Source organism: Lontra canadensis, unplaced genomic scaffold (genome assembly GCF_010015895.1).
Source record: "Lontra canadensis isolate GAN:19392208 unplaced genomic scaffold, GSC_riverotter_1.0 scaffold66, whole genome shotgun sequence".
Classification (NCBI taxonomy): Eukaryota; Metazoa; Chordata; class Mammalia; order Carnivora; family Mustelidae; genus Lontra; species Lontra canadensis.
This window is the reverse complement of record NW_022631060.1, coordinates 7,283,081-7,296,337: the sequence shown is the minus strand read 5'-3', so window position 1 is coordinate 7,296,337 and position 13,257 is coordinate 7,283,081. Positions and strand designations below refer to the sequence as shown.

At 60.0% G+C, this 13,257-nt stretch overlaps 1 protein-coding gene across 2 annotated transcripts in view; it reads right to left on the bottom strand.

The window, feature by feature from the left end:
* LRP5 (LDL receptor related protein 5) overlaps positions 1-13,257 on the bottom strand; it is a 97,616-nt gene that overhangs the window by 44,400 nt on the left and 39,959 nt on the right. The gene's annotated exons all lie outside the window — the stretch shown is intronic.

The following is a 13,257-nucleotide window of genomic DNA, read 5'->3' as shown; positions in this document are numbered from 1 at the left end:
TCCCCCTTCATGGCTCAGCTCAGATGCCACTTCCTTGTGAGGCCCCCCCCACCCCGCTCACCCATCCAAGGCAGCTTCATGCCACCTAACGGCACACATCACTGCACGGTCTGATTCCTTCCCACATGACTCTCTCACTGACGAGGGCGAGCACCGGAGGGCGGGTGCCCTAGGCTCCCTCTGCCACCCTAGCCGAGTTAACATCTCGACTCCATCCTGGACCCTCCCTGCTGGGATTTGTTGGAACTTCCAGGACAAACAGCACAGGGAGCCTCAGGGCACTCCCCAACCCTGACCGGGACACCCCTGGAGGCTGTGTGCCCTCCCCCAGAGCTGGGTCCTTGTCCCCTCGTTCATTCTGGCCCCTTCTGGTCTCAAGGACTCGCAGAACCAAGTTTAGGCCCAGAGACCCCTTCTGGAACTTTGGGACCACTTGCCCGGTCTGATGAAAGGCCCAGAATGGGGAAGGACCCGCCTCAAGTTATGTAGCAACACAGGATGGGGACAGGGACAGAACCAGCTGGGCACATCCGTCAACCTCACGCCCCCAGGCCCAGCTCTGCAGGCAGCTGCCTGGTCAAGCCACAGCCCTCAGACAGCAGACTCTCTCCGGCACCTGGTGCCAACTTCTTGCCCCAGTGGCAGAGCCCCTGGAGCCCAGGGCCTCGCAGAGTCCACCTGGGGTCCCCTGACCTGCATTTCAAGTAAGGGTGGGATGGGGATCCTCACGGTCCCGCTCCAAGGTGCACAGCTCGTCACCCAATTCCTCCACTAGAGGGCGACACATGACAGCAATAGTTTTCTGAGCCCAGGGCTGGGAAACTGAGGCAGGCAGTGCCCAGAAGGCACCCCAAGCGCTTGACTGCTTTGGCAACTCCGATACCCAAATTCAGATTTGGCCCTGATATGGTGTGCATTGGAAGGAGGGGAGGGGAACTCTGAATTTTAACAAATTGTCTTCCTCGGGGCTCTATTCCCAAAATGTTCTGTTGACATCTGACCTGTTCTTCAAGGCCCAGGTCCCACACCTCCCCCTCCTCCTCCAGGAAGCTTTCCTACCACCCTTACCCCAATGGATGGGCTGGCCACACACACACACACACACACACACACACTGCATGGGCACCACACTTAATGTTTCACTGGGATTCGTGCACATGCCCCCTCAGCTCTCTGCAGACCCCGGGCCACCCCAGGGCAGGTGCGGACACCCTCAGACAAGCAGGGAGAACGCAGGGCAGAAGTCTCTGTGTGACCCTGGACAGGTCTCTAACCTTCTCCGGGCTCTGGTCTCCCCATTTACAGTGAAGAATCAGCCAAACCTGCCGGTGTGTGGGCTTCTACCTGGCTCTGACATCAAGGGAACCATAAAACCAAACCCCGGGGAAGGCTCCGGCTTCATCTCCCATGATGGAGGGACAGGGGATGCCCCTCCAGGGCACGGCCAGGAAGAGCCCCGTCCCAAGAGGCTGTCTACACACCCATCCCAAAAGGCTGTCGGGCTCCCGAGCGGAGGCCGGGGCAGCTCACCGTGCAAGGCGGAAGGGGGTGTGTCAAACCCCACCGGACCCCAAGCAGTACTTCCTCCCCAGAGAAAACACTGGTCCCTGAGGGGAACCAATGCTCGTCCCAAAATACATTTAAAAAAAAATTTTTTTTTTTTAATTTGAGAGAGAAAGAGCACATGGGGAGGGAGGGGCAGAGGGAGAGGGAGAGGGAATTCCAAGCAGACTGCTTGCTGAGCACGGAGCCTGACACGGGGCTCAATCTCACGACCCTGAGATCATGACCTGAGCCAAAATCAAGAGTCGGACGCCTGACTGACTGAGCCACCCGGGTGCCCCACAAAACACCTCTAGCACCTGTTTCCCCATCCCTGTTCCTGGGGTCCTCCAGACACAATCACCTAAAATAGTGTGAGCCTCACGCCATCCCAGAGGTACGACTACGCCCCATTTTACTGATGAGGAACTCAAGGCACAGAGAGGATAAGCTCCCCGCGCGAGGGCCCACAGGAGCAAGTGGGGAAAAAAGGTCCCACAAACACTTGGCTCTCCCCAGATGGCACGCAGGAAGCCCGGTGCTGGTGTACCACTGGCCAGCTGGCTCGGCCCCCCAACCAGGTCTCTCTGCGACAGCTACTTTAGACCAGGAACTGGGGGCGGGGGTGGACAGGCACAGGATCCCCCTGGCCCCACCGGTGCTCCTGGGGTCACACACACAGGGCAGAGCCCTTTGGGGAGGAAGAGCGCAGTGAACGGGTGCTAGGAAGGAGAGCCAGGGTTACAGATGGGCCTATAAGGGACTAGCTGAGACAGGAGAATCCTGGCCTCCAGCTCCAAGAACCTCAGATTCATGTGGCTGTGACCGTGTACTAGACTCCAGCAGAGTGTCCCCGAGGGGCACAGAGCCATCAGGACCCCAGCCCTCCATTAACCAGGTCAATACAAAGCCTCCAGCACACCCCACGGCCAGGGAACCCCATTATCAGCGTCTCTAAGTCTCTGTGACTAAGGCAGTAATTAAATGCCAGGATAAATCTGTAGGTGATAATTGACTCCGGCGGGGGGGGGGGGATGTCTGACACCCTTTGGGCTGCAGAGCCTTTGAAGTTTTTATTTGAGCTTGGCCTGGAAGACGGGGACCCGCGGATGAGAGCCCCAGCCCGGCCCGCTGCCTGAAGCAGGGAGGACTGGAGCTGTCTGTCCAGGACCAGGCCAGTGGGGCGGGCAGCTGCAGAGACAGAACTCCCTGCCTGGGCTCCGCGGGCCACTCGCCGAGGATCCCGCTCCCAGGGGACCTCCAGGGCTGTCTGCAGCCAGGTCTGAGCGGCAGCCCTGGCCTCGGGCCCCCTGGGCGGGTGTCGGGCACTGGGCCCGGCCAGGAGGAGGGGAGGCCACCCCCTTCCCTGGGACCAGACACGGATTCTGGGTAGGGGTTTGTTTAAACACCAGGGAAGTAAATTGGTTAGAAACTAACAGTTGGCCAAATGGCTTTCTTTGGGGTTGTTCAAACAAACAGCCTGCCCCACAAGGCTGCCAAGGAAAGTGAAACCTTCCCCTAGGCGGCTGGGCAGCCGTCCCTGGAGCCTCCTTCGGGCGGACTCCTGACCTCTCCCTTTCCTCCCTGCACGCACAAGCGCAGGAAAGAAGGGCAGCGCCCCTGTCCTGGGGCCAAGCGCAGGGCACGGACCACAGGCCCGGCCAGGGCACAGCCTTCCTGGCAGCGGGCGTTCTCAAAACACAAAAGCAGACCCGAGGGATGACCCAATGTCACAGGCGTGGCGAGTTCAACACCATCCCTGCCTGCCAACGTCCCTCTGGACCAAGCTGGCTTCCATCGCAGGGCACCGTCCCGTGGGCTACGGGAGCAGGCGGGATGCAGAAGAAAGTCGCCGTAAGACACCAGCGCAAATGGGGGAGCGGGGGAGGGGGCGCTCGTAACGGCGGAAACGGACTCCACGGTTCTGGAGGCCAGAAGTAAACACCCCAGGTGCTGGCAGGCACATGCTCCCCCTGAAGGCTCTGGAGATGTCCTTGGCTCTTTCAGCTTCTGGTGGTTACCAGCAAGCCCCAGATGTTTCTTGGCCTGTGTTTTCACCACTCCAACCCCTGCCTGTCTTCACACAGCCTCCTCTCCTGCGTCTCTGGGTCTCTATTTCCTTCTTATAAAGGTCACTAGACCTTGGACTCAGGGCCCACCCAACTCCAGGAGGACCTTATCTTAACTCGGTTATACCTGCAGAGACCCTGTTTACGAGATAGGGCCCATTCACAGGTTCCGGGGCCTCAACACATCTTTTTGGGGGACACGACGCACCCCACAAGCGGTGGGGAGCAGAGGTGAGAGGAAAGGTTCTGTGGAAGGACAGGCAGGTCCAAGGGCCGGGGGGACCTCCAGAGCGCACAGGGTCACTGCTGCAGCCGGGATGGGCAGGAATGGGGCTGGCCCACGTGTGCCGTGCACACTGGACGCTGGGACAGCGCTGAGCCCATCGCCGTCTACAGGGCAGCCTCGTGCAAACAGCACACTCTCCGTGCAGCAGGGGCCCAGCCACAAGACAAACAAGAGCCTCCCCGAACAAAAGCCTGGCAGGAAACACACACAAATGTCCCCAGTGGCTATCTTTGGCCCATTCCCGGTCTTCCTTCTGGTCTCCGGTGGGTTCTGCACATGTGTGCTGTAAGGGACCCACCTCTGTGGGCCAGGCTTCACGTGGGGACACCAAAATTCGAATCCCTATCCTTTTCCCACGTCACAAAACATTCTTCTTGTGGGCCTCTTTTCAACTCTGCAAAAACAGTCGCACAAAAGCAGGTGGCAAGCCATGTGGCCCTCCGGCCGGGCGAGGCTATAGGTCCGCAGCCCTCACGTGTGCCTTTCAAAACAGGCGACGGCCCGTCCTAATTACAGCAGAAGCCGTGTCAGGAGGGTGAGCGGGGTCACGGGAACTCTCAGGAGCCCCTGCTCGATTTTCCCGAAACCTAAAACAGCCATACAAGGCAAAGTCTATGCCTCATTTAAGTTCACTGAAAGGCGTCCAAGTCAAGGAAAAAAACACCCAGACCTCGGCAACAACCAGGAGAGACGGGTGACCTGAAGAAGATTCCAGAGGGGAAAAGGCCAGCCGCTCAGCGGGGCTGCAGCAGGGCCCCCGTCTCCCGGAGGACTGTGCCCGGCCTGCGCTTCCTGGACGGCAGTGTGGCTCGGGGACCCCGTGACCCCAGTTTCCCCTCTGCAAGCCCAGCCCGAAGCAGCCGCTGGACACACAGGCGGGTTCCTGGCTGGGGAGGGTCACCGAGGCCTCGCAATCACAGCAAAACCCAAACCCGCAGAAAAAGGCCTGCGGCACCGTCCATACCCCACAACCCAAGAACAGCGAAAAGGGCCCGTGAGAGCACCGGGCTCCGTGGCAGGGCTGGGGGAGGAAACGCCCGGCAGGCAGTGGAGGAGGTCGGGCACGGCGGGGCCCCCACGCGATGAGGGCCTCGTGCCAGCCCAGTTCTGAACGCAAGCAGAGGGGACAGGAGAGCGTCACCTCTGGGCGGCCACATCGCGGGTGGCTTTTATTTTCTGTTATTTTGTGGGATGTCGTCCTTTCAAGGGTGATCACGAATGTTACTTTTCAACCAGAAAACATCAAGACTTTAAAACACGGTGCCCGGGCTAATGTGGAGAGGCCTCGTGGTTCTGGCGATGGGGGGAGGGGCTGGGCTCTGGGGACAACGAGGCTGTCTGACCAGGCGACCAGCGGGAATGGAGGGGCCACGCAGGGCTGACCTATTTGGCCTGAGCCAAGTGGGAGGGAAGAACCAGGAGGAGGGACGGGGGTGCAGCGGGAGCTGCAGTCCCTCCCCTGTAGCCCAGGAGGAGAGCCCCCTGCCGGGTGGTCCAGCGGGGAAACCTGGAAGATCTTACGGTTCATCCCCTCTGCTCCCCAACATGGGAAAAGATTTTTCACGATGAGCAAAACCACACGTTCCAGGATGTGGACTGACCAAATCAACAGAGGAGAGAGGCGGCGGCCCCAAGCCCCGCGTTCCCCCCACCCCGGCACCCAGCATCAGGGCCTGGCCTTTCCAGCAGGCAGAGCGGACATCACAACTGTCCCCACTGAACCAACTGCATCTCCAAGAGAGGATGGGCCCCCACCCGGAGGCTCACACCACCCCAGTCGGTCCTTCTACCGACTTCTTTTCCTTGTGCTGGACTCTGGATGCGGAGCCTCCTGCCTCCCTTCGGCCCCAACCCCCCTCCCTACCCCCCACCCCGGACTTCGCACGGGCAGAGCCAGGTCCCAGCACAGCCCGCCCTCCACGCTACTGTCTCTGAGGCCATAAACAGCTTCACAGCTGGTCAGCAGCCAACTTATTTTTGTTTTTCAGCAATTGATTAAATTTCCCCATGGCCCCCTGGGGTAAGCTGTTGGACAGGCGCTGAGACCACAGCCCGGCGCCCTGGCCCAGAAGGCCGTGCCGAGTGACCACAGGGGAAGTGGCTGGGCCAGGCACTGGCTCCACTGGAAACCAGAGGCCCGAGCAGCTGTCTGTCTGCGCGACCCATCCCGGGCCTCCCATGAGCCCGTGGGAGGCTATTGCCTCGGCCTGGAGTCCGGGCCTCCAACTGCACAGCAATAAAATGGGGGAGTCACTCCTCTGCCTTGAGGCCTGGGGCAGCCAGGGCAGCAAGGTCAGTGCCAGCCTCACGACTCCCTTGTTCTCCCACAGACAGGGGTCAGCCATGGTCCTCTGCCACCTGCCCTTCCCCCTGCCCCTCAGGGACTGCTCGCCACCCAGCCCGAAGGTCACACCCAATGGCAGCCACCAGCCGTATTTCCTCACTGAGCCACCTGGGTGAGCAACTTGACCTCTGTCTCCTCACAGGTAAGAATCAGGAGTGGCTAAGGCTCCCCAGGGAGGCTGGGAGGTCCTGTGACAGTCAGTGAGCCTCTGAGCCCAAGGCCACAGCCCCAGCACAGGTCCCCCTCCCAGTGGCACAGAGCACGCCCCGGGGACCTGCCTCAGGCCACATTCTCTTTGAGCTACAGCAGCAGAGATGCGCCCTGAAGGCTCACAACCCCGCCCAGAGGGCCTTGAGAGACTCATGAACAAAGGACAGGACAGCTGATTGGACCAATTAAAGGTGGGCAACTGGGAGCCTGAAACAGGGGAACGTGGGGTCGGATGACATGAAACAGTCAGGGACCCACAGGGAGAAGGCCCGGTCCCACCTCTCTGGGCACGTGGCTCAGGTCTTTCAAAACAACCACACAGAGCGTACCCGGCTAGCTCAGGGGGTTAAGTGTCTGCCTTCGGCTCAGGTTGTGAGCCCAGAGTCCTGGGATTGAGTCCCTCATTAGGGCCTTCTCCCCTTTCCCCTTGCTCACGCTCTCCCTCACTCTCTCAAATAAATAAAATTTTACAAAAAAAGAAAAACACACACACACACACACACACACACACAGAGTGCCTTCCCGAGCCCAGGCACACTGCAGGTGTCCCATAGTCCTTCCTCTGATGACATCCTGTCCTGCAGCTCCTGGAGGTGGTGGCAACCACACCCCCCTCTGCACAGCCCAGGAAAGCTCCCCCGGGGCAGGCTGCTTGGTCCAAATCCTGCCTCCATCCCTTCCTCTGGGGCCTTGCGTAAGCTCTGGCCACCCAAACCTCCAAAGCAGGCCGGCCCCAGCCCCTCGGACCAGCTCCCGTGAGCCCCGGGTGTTACTGGGCACCGTAAACCAGCAGCGAGGGCAAAACCACGAAGGAGGCTGGGGGTGAAGGGGGGTACCAGGGTTTGAGTGGTTTACCCTAACTCAAGGGCACTGCACCATACCGGGTTTTGTTTGATTTGGTTGTTTTAAAGTAGGCTCCACGCCTAGTATAGGGGGCTTGAACTCACAACCCTGAGATCAGGACCTGAGGTGAGAGGTCAACTCGGATGCTTAGCCGACAGAGCCAGCCAGCCTGGCGTCCCAGCACCTCATGGTTTACAAGGTTCATTAGGAGACATGAGCCTGTTTGACACTCCCAGGTCAGTGAGACGGGAAGACCCTGCATGTCACCAGGTCACAGCCAATCAGATCCTGATTCTGAGTGGCGGGAAGGGGACAAGGGTGCAGTCAGCCAAGTCAGGCCCGGCCCCAGCACGACCAAAAAACCTCAGCGCTTGCACAGCAGATGCTCTGGAAGTCACCTCGTCCACTCTCCCAGCATTCTTCCCGGGCCTGACACTGGTCCCGTGGGAAGCCAGGATCCCTCCCGTGCAGGGGACAAGGGAGCAAGTCATAACGCATCTCCTGGAGGGGCGGCGGGCGTCTGAGGACACGCCAGAGGCCCGGGCGTCGGCCCAGCACACACGAGCCACCAGCTCACTGCCTCCAGGGCTCTGCAAACTGGAGAGGGTAAACGCGCAGGGCCACGGTCCATGGAACCAAGACAGAGAACCTGCAGCCATCCCCAAAGCCAGAGCGGGCACGAGGGGCACGTGGCAGGCAGGGCTGGGCCAGGTGAGGCCTTTCTCCTGCAGCCAATGGCTTCACTAAGGGCCTGGACCTGGAGCCCAGAACCTTGACTCCGCAGACAACAGAAGCTGCCTGAGCTCTGGGGCCGGGCTGGAGCTGGACCCGGCTGGGCCAGCAAGGGGGACACTGCACAGGCTGCGGGTGGGGCCCGGTGCGGGGAGTGACTGCGGCGTCGCTCTCCATCGGGGGACACGGGGCACCCGGGAGGCGCCACCCGGTCTCACCGGGCCCTGGGATGACAGTTTTCTCTTTCTAAGAATAGGGTGTGCTCCCCTCTCCTCTTTTTTTAGATTTAGAAGTTAAGTCTTCGGGCTCAGACACAAAGGAGCACACGCCGTGCGGTTCCGTTTCTGGGGTGCTGCAGAACAGCCAAGCTAATCCATGGTGACGGAAGTCAGGCCGGGCTGCCCCGGCGGGGGGTGCGGGGGGGGTTGCAGCGGGCCCCCGGGAACGTTCCGGGAGCTGGAAGCTTTCTGCATCCGGACGGGGGTGGGAGCGAGGCCGACGTGCGTGACTTTAAAAGCGAATCACAGTGGACACTTAGACTCTGCATTTTACTGTCTGCAAGTTACACCTCCATTTCCCGAAGAAAACGAAAAAAAAAAGTTAGTGCCTGGACTTGTGACACCATTTCCTGGGACTGTGCAATCTGATTTCCTTGCTATTAAAAACTCACGGTCCGTGGCTGAGAACAGCAGCTGCCTTCTGTTTGCAGAGTCAACGCCAATCATGGCCCGGGGGGCGGCGGCCCCGGCCACAAGGGCCTCCTTTCTTTTCCCTTTGACCTACTTCCCCGATAAGTGACAAGACAGCCAGACTGGGAACAAACGCGCCCCTTATTCCTCGGCCCCGAGCCTCGAGCCTCGGCTAATCCACCCAGAGAGACGGATGGACGTGAGGGGCTTTGAGACATCAGCCCAGTTGTCAGTCTGCCCGTCAGACCCGACAGTGACGCCTCTGTTCCCCCACCCCCTACCCCCAACCTCAGCCCCCACATCCCCTCGTCCTTTTGTTTCCTGCCCCTGCGAACATCTGTTAAAACTACTTCTTGGCGAGGTGTGGCAGGCAGACCCGTAAATCACGAAGCCCGAGCCTCCCACCCGCCCCAACATGCAGCCACGGTGGAGGGCACAAAACGGGGTGGCAGCCTGCCCCATCCCCTCCCCCTGGGGCAGTGAAGCCACGTGCCCTGGACACAGCCCCAGCAAGTCACCTGCCTGGGTCATTCAGCCCCGAGCAGGGCACACACCGCCCAGAAGCCCCTGGCGGGGAGGAGTGCTCAGGAACAAAAGTCACAACAGGGGCTCATTCCATAAGGAGCCGCTGCTGGAGCAAGGGGAGGTGACGGTGGGAACTCCCAAATAAGGCCCCGCTACTGCTGTTTTTAGCCCATCCCACATAATTGGAAAAACATGGGGAAAACCAAAGCCAGCTGGGCGCCTCCATTGGCCAGGCTGCTGGGGAGGGCTGGGGGAGGCTGGCGCTGGAGGTCGCATGGTGCGTGGGACCGCAGCCTGGCCCAGGCACCCTCCCCCACTGGCTCTGGGGACAAGAGTCACTCAGGCTCCCAGGGTCTCACCAAGTTCCCCTGGCCGACCCCCAGAGCTGGGGCCCAGGAGGGGGCCACTTGCTCTGCCATTCTTCCCAGTCTCAGAGCCTACACGACCCCCAGGGGGCCGGCCACATCATGAGGGTCTGGGGGACCATGAGACACTGCACCCTGTGGCAAGTGGCTGTCCCCCGCCCACAGGGCCAGAGAACACAAGACACTGCTGATTCAAAGGAAGAGAGTCCAGATCTGCTGTCCTGTCTGTGTGGCCCCCACCCAGGCACTGGAAAGCAGGCTCTCATCTGACTCCCCAGCCGCGGGGAAGAAAGTCTTCCTGCTCGTGCATCTCACAGGTGAGGCCACACTCTGCGCCAGCGCAATCCTCTGCTTCTACCGGGCAGTGTGCAGGCCCTGGGCTGTCACACCCCCCGTTCACTGGGGTCTGAGCATCACGGCCACCGCAGCCCCCTCCTTGGGGGAAGGCCCCCGCTCCCTGCACAGGGCAGGATTTCATCTGCTCAAAAGCAGGGCAAAATAGGGCCTGTGCATATCACGAAGATTTCTTCTGATTTAACTCCACAGCATAAATGGTCAGACGCCCAGAGTGAAAGCCCCAGGAACCCACAAGTCATGCCTGAGGCCACGGCTTCGGGTCCTGAGATGCTACCTGCCGTGTGGAGGGTTCCCCCAACTGCAACACATTAGCCTGCCTTGGGCAGGTGTCAAGGGCAGACTCAGCCCTCCGCCTTCCACGCCTGCCCCTTGTCCTGGACGCTCTGATTTGCTGGGGCTGGGCCACCTGGATGTGACGTCAGGCTCCGAGTGATTCTGATACATCCAGACCCCTGCCTCAGACCCCAGTCCCGCCCGGCCTGATGCTGGACTTCACCCCTGAAAAGGAGCCATGTGCCCAGTGCACTCAGGACACCCACCTCACTCTTCTGCCCACTTCCCACCGGCTGTGTGAGGAGGGCTCCCCACCCCGCCTACACCCCCTCAAACCTCCTCTTGCTACCACCCAGCCTCATCAGCTGCTTCTGATTTCAAGCATTCATGGAAGAACTCCTCTTCTGATACCAAATGAGACTGCCTGCCTGGCTCCAAGTTCAAGTTCAAATTGAAGCAGAGCTCTTATTTGCTGGGCAGCCAGGCCGTCCTCCCAAGAATCAGGTACTTTTTCCAAGTGAAGCAACTGGAAGCACAGAGAGGCTGGGTTATTTTCCCAAGACCACACAGCCAGGATGTGAGTGCCGGTATCATAAAACAGTAACTAGACATACAAAGCCATCACCTGACTGGAAATGCTCTAAATTCTGGGTCTCCCTGAGACTGAATTTCCTCACCACCCCCAAAACTCTCCAGTGGACTCAGCTACAGAGCAAAGCCACGTTCGATGCCACGAATGTCACCTCCCCTTTCAGAACAGTGGAAGTTGGGACCCTCCATTTCTCTCTTCCAAAGGCCTTTCCTCTAGACCAGGACCTCCTGGCCCTCAATGTGTGGCATCAGTATTCACCCCTAAAGGCCCAGACCACACCCATTCCATGGCCCAGGGGAGGTCCTCCTGGGCTGACCCTGCATCCCATCCTCTCCATAGCCACCAGGAAGCCCCTCCCCATTGCCGGCAGCGTCCACATGTTCTGCTCAGTGCCGGCCAGTGAGGGGCCCTGCACCAGGATCCCGCACGCTGGGCCCTCTGAGCTCCGCTCAGCGTGGGCAATCAGCAGGCTTCCTCTGTCTTACCCTTGTGTTTCCAGCTATGCTCTCCAGGCCACTTTCACAATAGCCTGCACAATGTCAGCGGTCAAAATCCACACTCTGCATGTAATTTACACCCGCCGACAGGCACAACTACGCACACCCATGCACGCGGGGCAGCCTGGAAGGCCAGGCGAGGAAAGGAAAACACCCACAGTGTCTTCATCAAACATTTTCCTTTAATGTGACATTCTGAGGCCAGGAATAAAACCTGGAGGGCAGGAGATCTGCACCCTAAAACCCGTCTACAGGTGGAGTTGTCACGTGCTGTAAAATCCCAATACCTAGGCCCCCACTCGCGGCCGTCTCTGACCGTGATTGTCGCCCAAACAGAAGGAAAGCCCCTGAAGAGAACCCATTCCTCACTCATGCCCCGATCCCTGTGGATTAAGAAACATGCACAGATATCCCCCACATTTCCACCCCGAATTTCCAGAAAGCCAACTTGGTGGCAAACCCTTGCAATGTTCTCAGAAGCTCCTGGATTTCTTCTCAACTCAACCCAAAACTTCTAGGAAACTCTGTTTGTCCCTTCCCACCCCAACTTCTAGTGGCTCCAGGGAAGGAAGCCACAGAAGCCCCACGCAGGCCCCAGAACCAGCCAGTCAATGAGCAGGAAGCACGTGGGGTGGGAACCGCTCTTAGAGAAACATGGAACCCGACGGTCACCCTCACACAGAGCAAGAGCCCCAGCCCATCCCTTCTGTGTCCTCTGGAAGCTTCCTGCTCCCTACAGACTGCTGCTGTTTTTAGCCCGTCCCACATAATTGGGAAAACCAGGTATACACACAGGACACCTGGAGCAAAAGCAGGACACAATCTCAGCCCCTGGGTCCCCTGAGCTGCTCCGTGTGACTGACTCCTGGACCCACACCCACCTGAGCCAACAAGGACGGCTTTCTTCCTCACGCTTGGCATTCTCCAACTGAGTGACTTATGAAAGTTTCCTTTCCAGCTGGGAGACGAGACAGCTCTCACAAGACCAGGGATGGTGGCCCTGTGCCACTGAGTGCCAGGGGACTCTGCAAGCTGGCCAGGAGTTTGTGGACCGGCCCCCTGCCAGCAGCTTCCCACAGGGACAGGCTGTGGGGCTAATCCACCAGGTCCAGCCCACGGGGGCCGGTGTCAGCTCTTCGCCATAGCTTCCAGCCCCCTCCCCACTGGGCAGCCGCCTCCGGGAAGCCCTCCTACCCCAGGGCATCTCCTTTCCTCCACCCTCTGGACGACCCCCCTCCGCGGATGTTTGCAGGAGGAACAGAATGTCCTCCAAAGGGACCGTAGGCAGTGGTGCCTGGAGAGCAGAGGCCCCAGCAGGGAGTCAGAAGCTGCTCCTCTGTCTGGCAAAGAAATCAGCCCTCCCCAGGGGGTGGGAGGACCGTCAGATGGTGGCGGGGTAGGGGAGGGAAACTTAGGCCTCAGAATGACCCGCCCTAGTCCCTCTGGCCCAATGTGCAGACAGATGGATGCCAAGGGTGTGAATGGTGGAAGGGGCTACCACATTTTGCCCCGATCACACACCCAGCGCCCCGCACAGCACTTCTGAGTCCAGTCAATATGCTGTGTCCTTCCCCCGCCTCCCCGGGGAGGGTGTGGCCCGTGACCCCCATCGCACAGATGAGGAAGACAGGCGCAGAGCAACCAGGCCCCAGACATCATCCACCCCCGGTGACCAAAGGCGGCCCTGGGTAAGCTCCCCAATAAGGCGGGCACTTTTGTGTGACCTACCTTGCCAGGGGGTGGGGGGGGAGTTGTGCCCACCCCTCACTCCTTCCCCAAATGTCACATGCACCCCGGCTCCAGACACCCCAAGCGGGCAGAGATGGCAGCCACGCCTGCCTTCGCCATGCCTGCCCTCCTCCCAGAGCCGACCTCACCTCCCCAGCCAGCACCCCGGCTCGGCAGGGCTCACCCACAGGCGGCAGCGACAGAC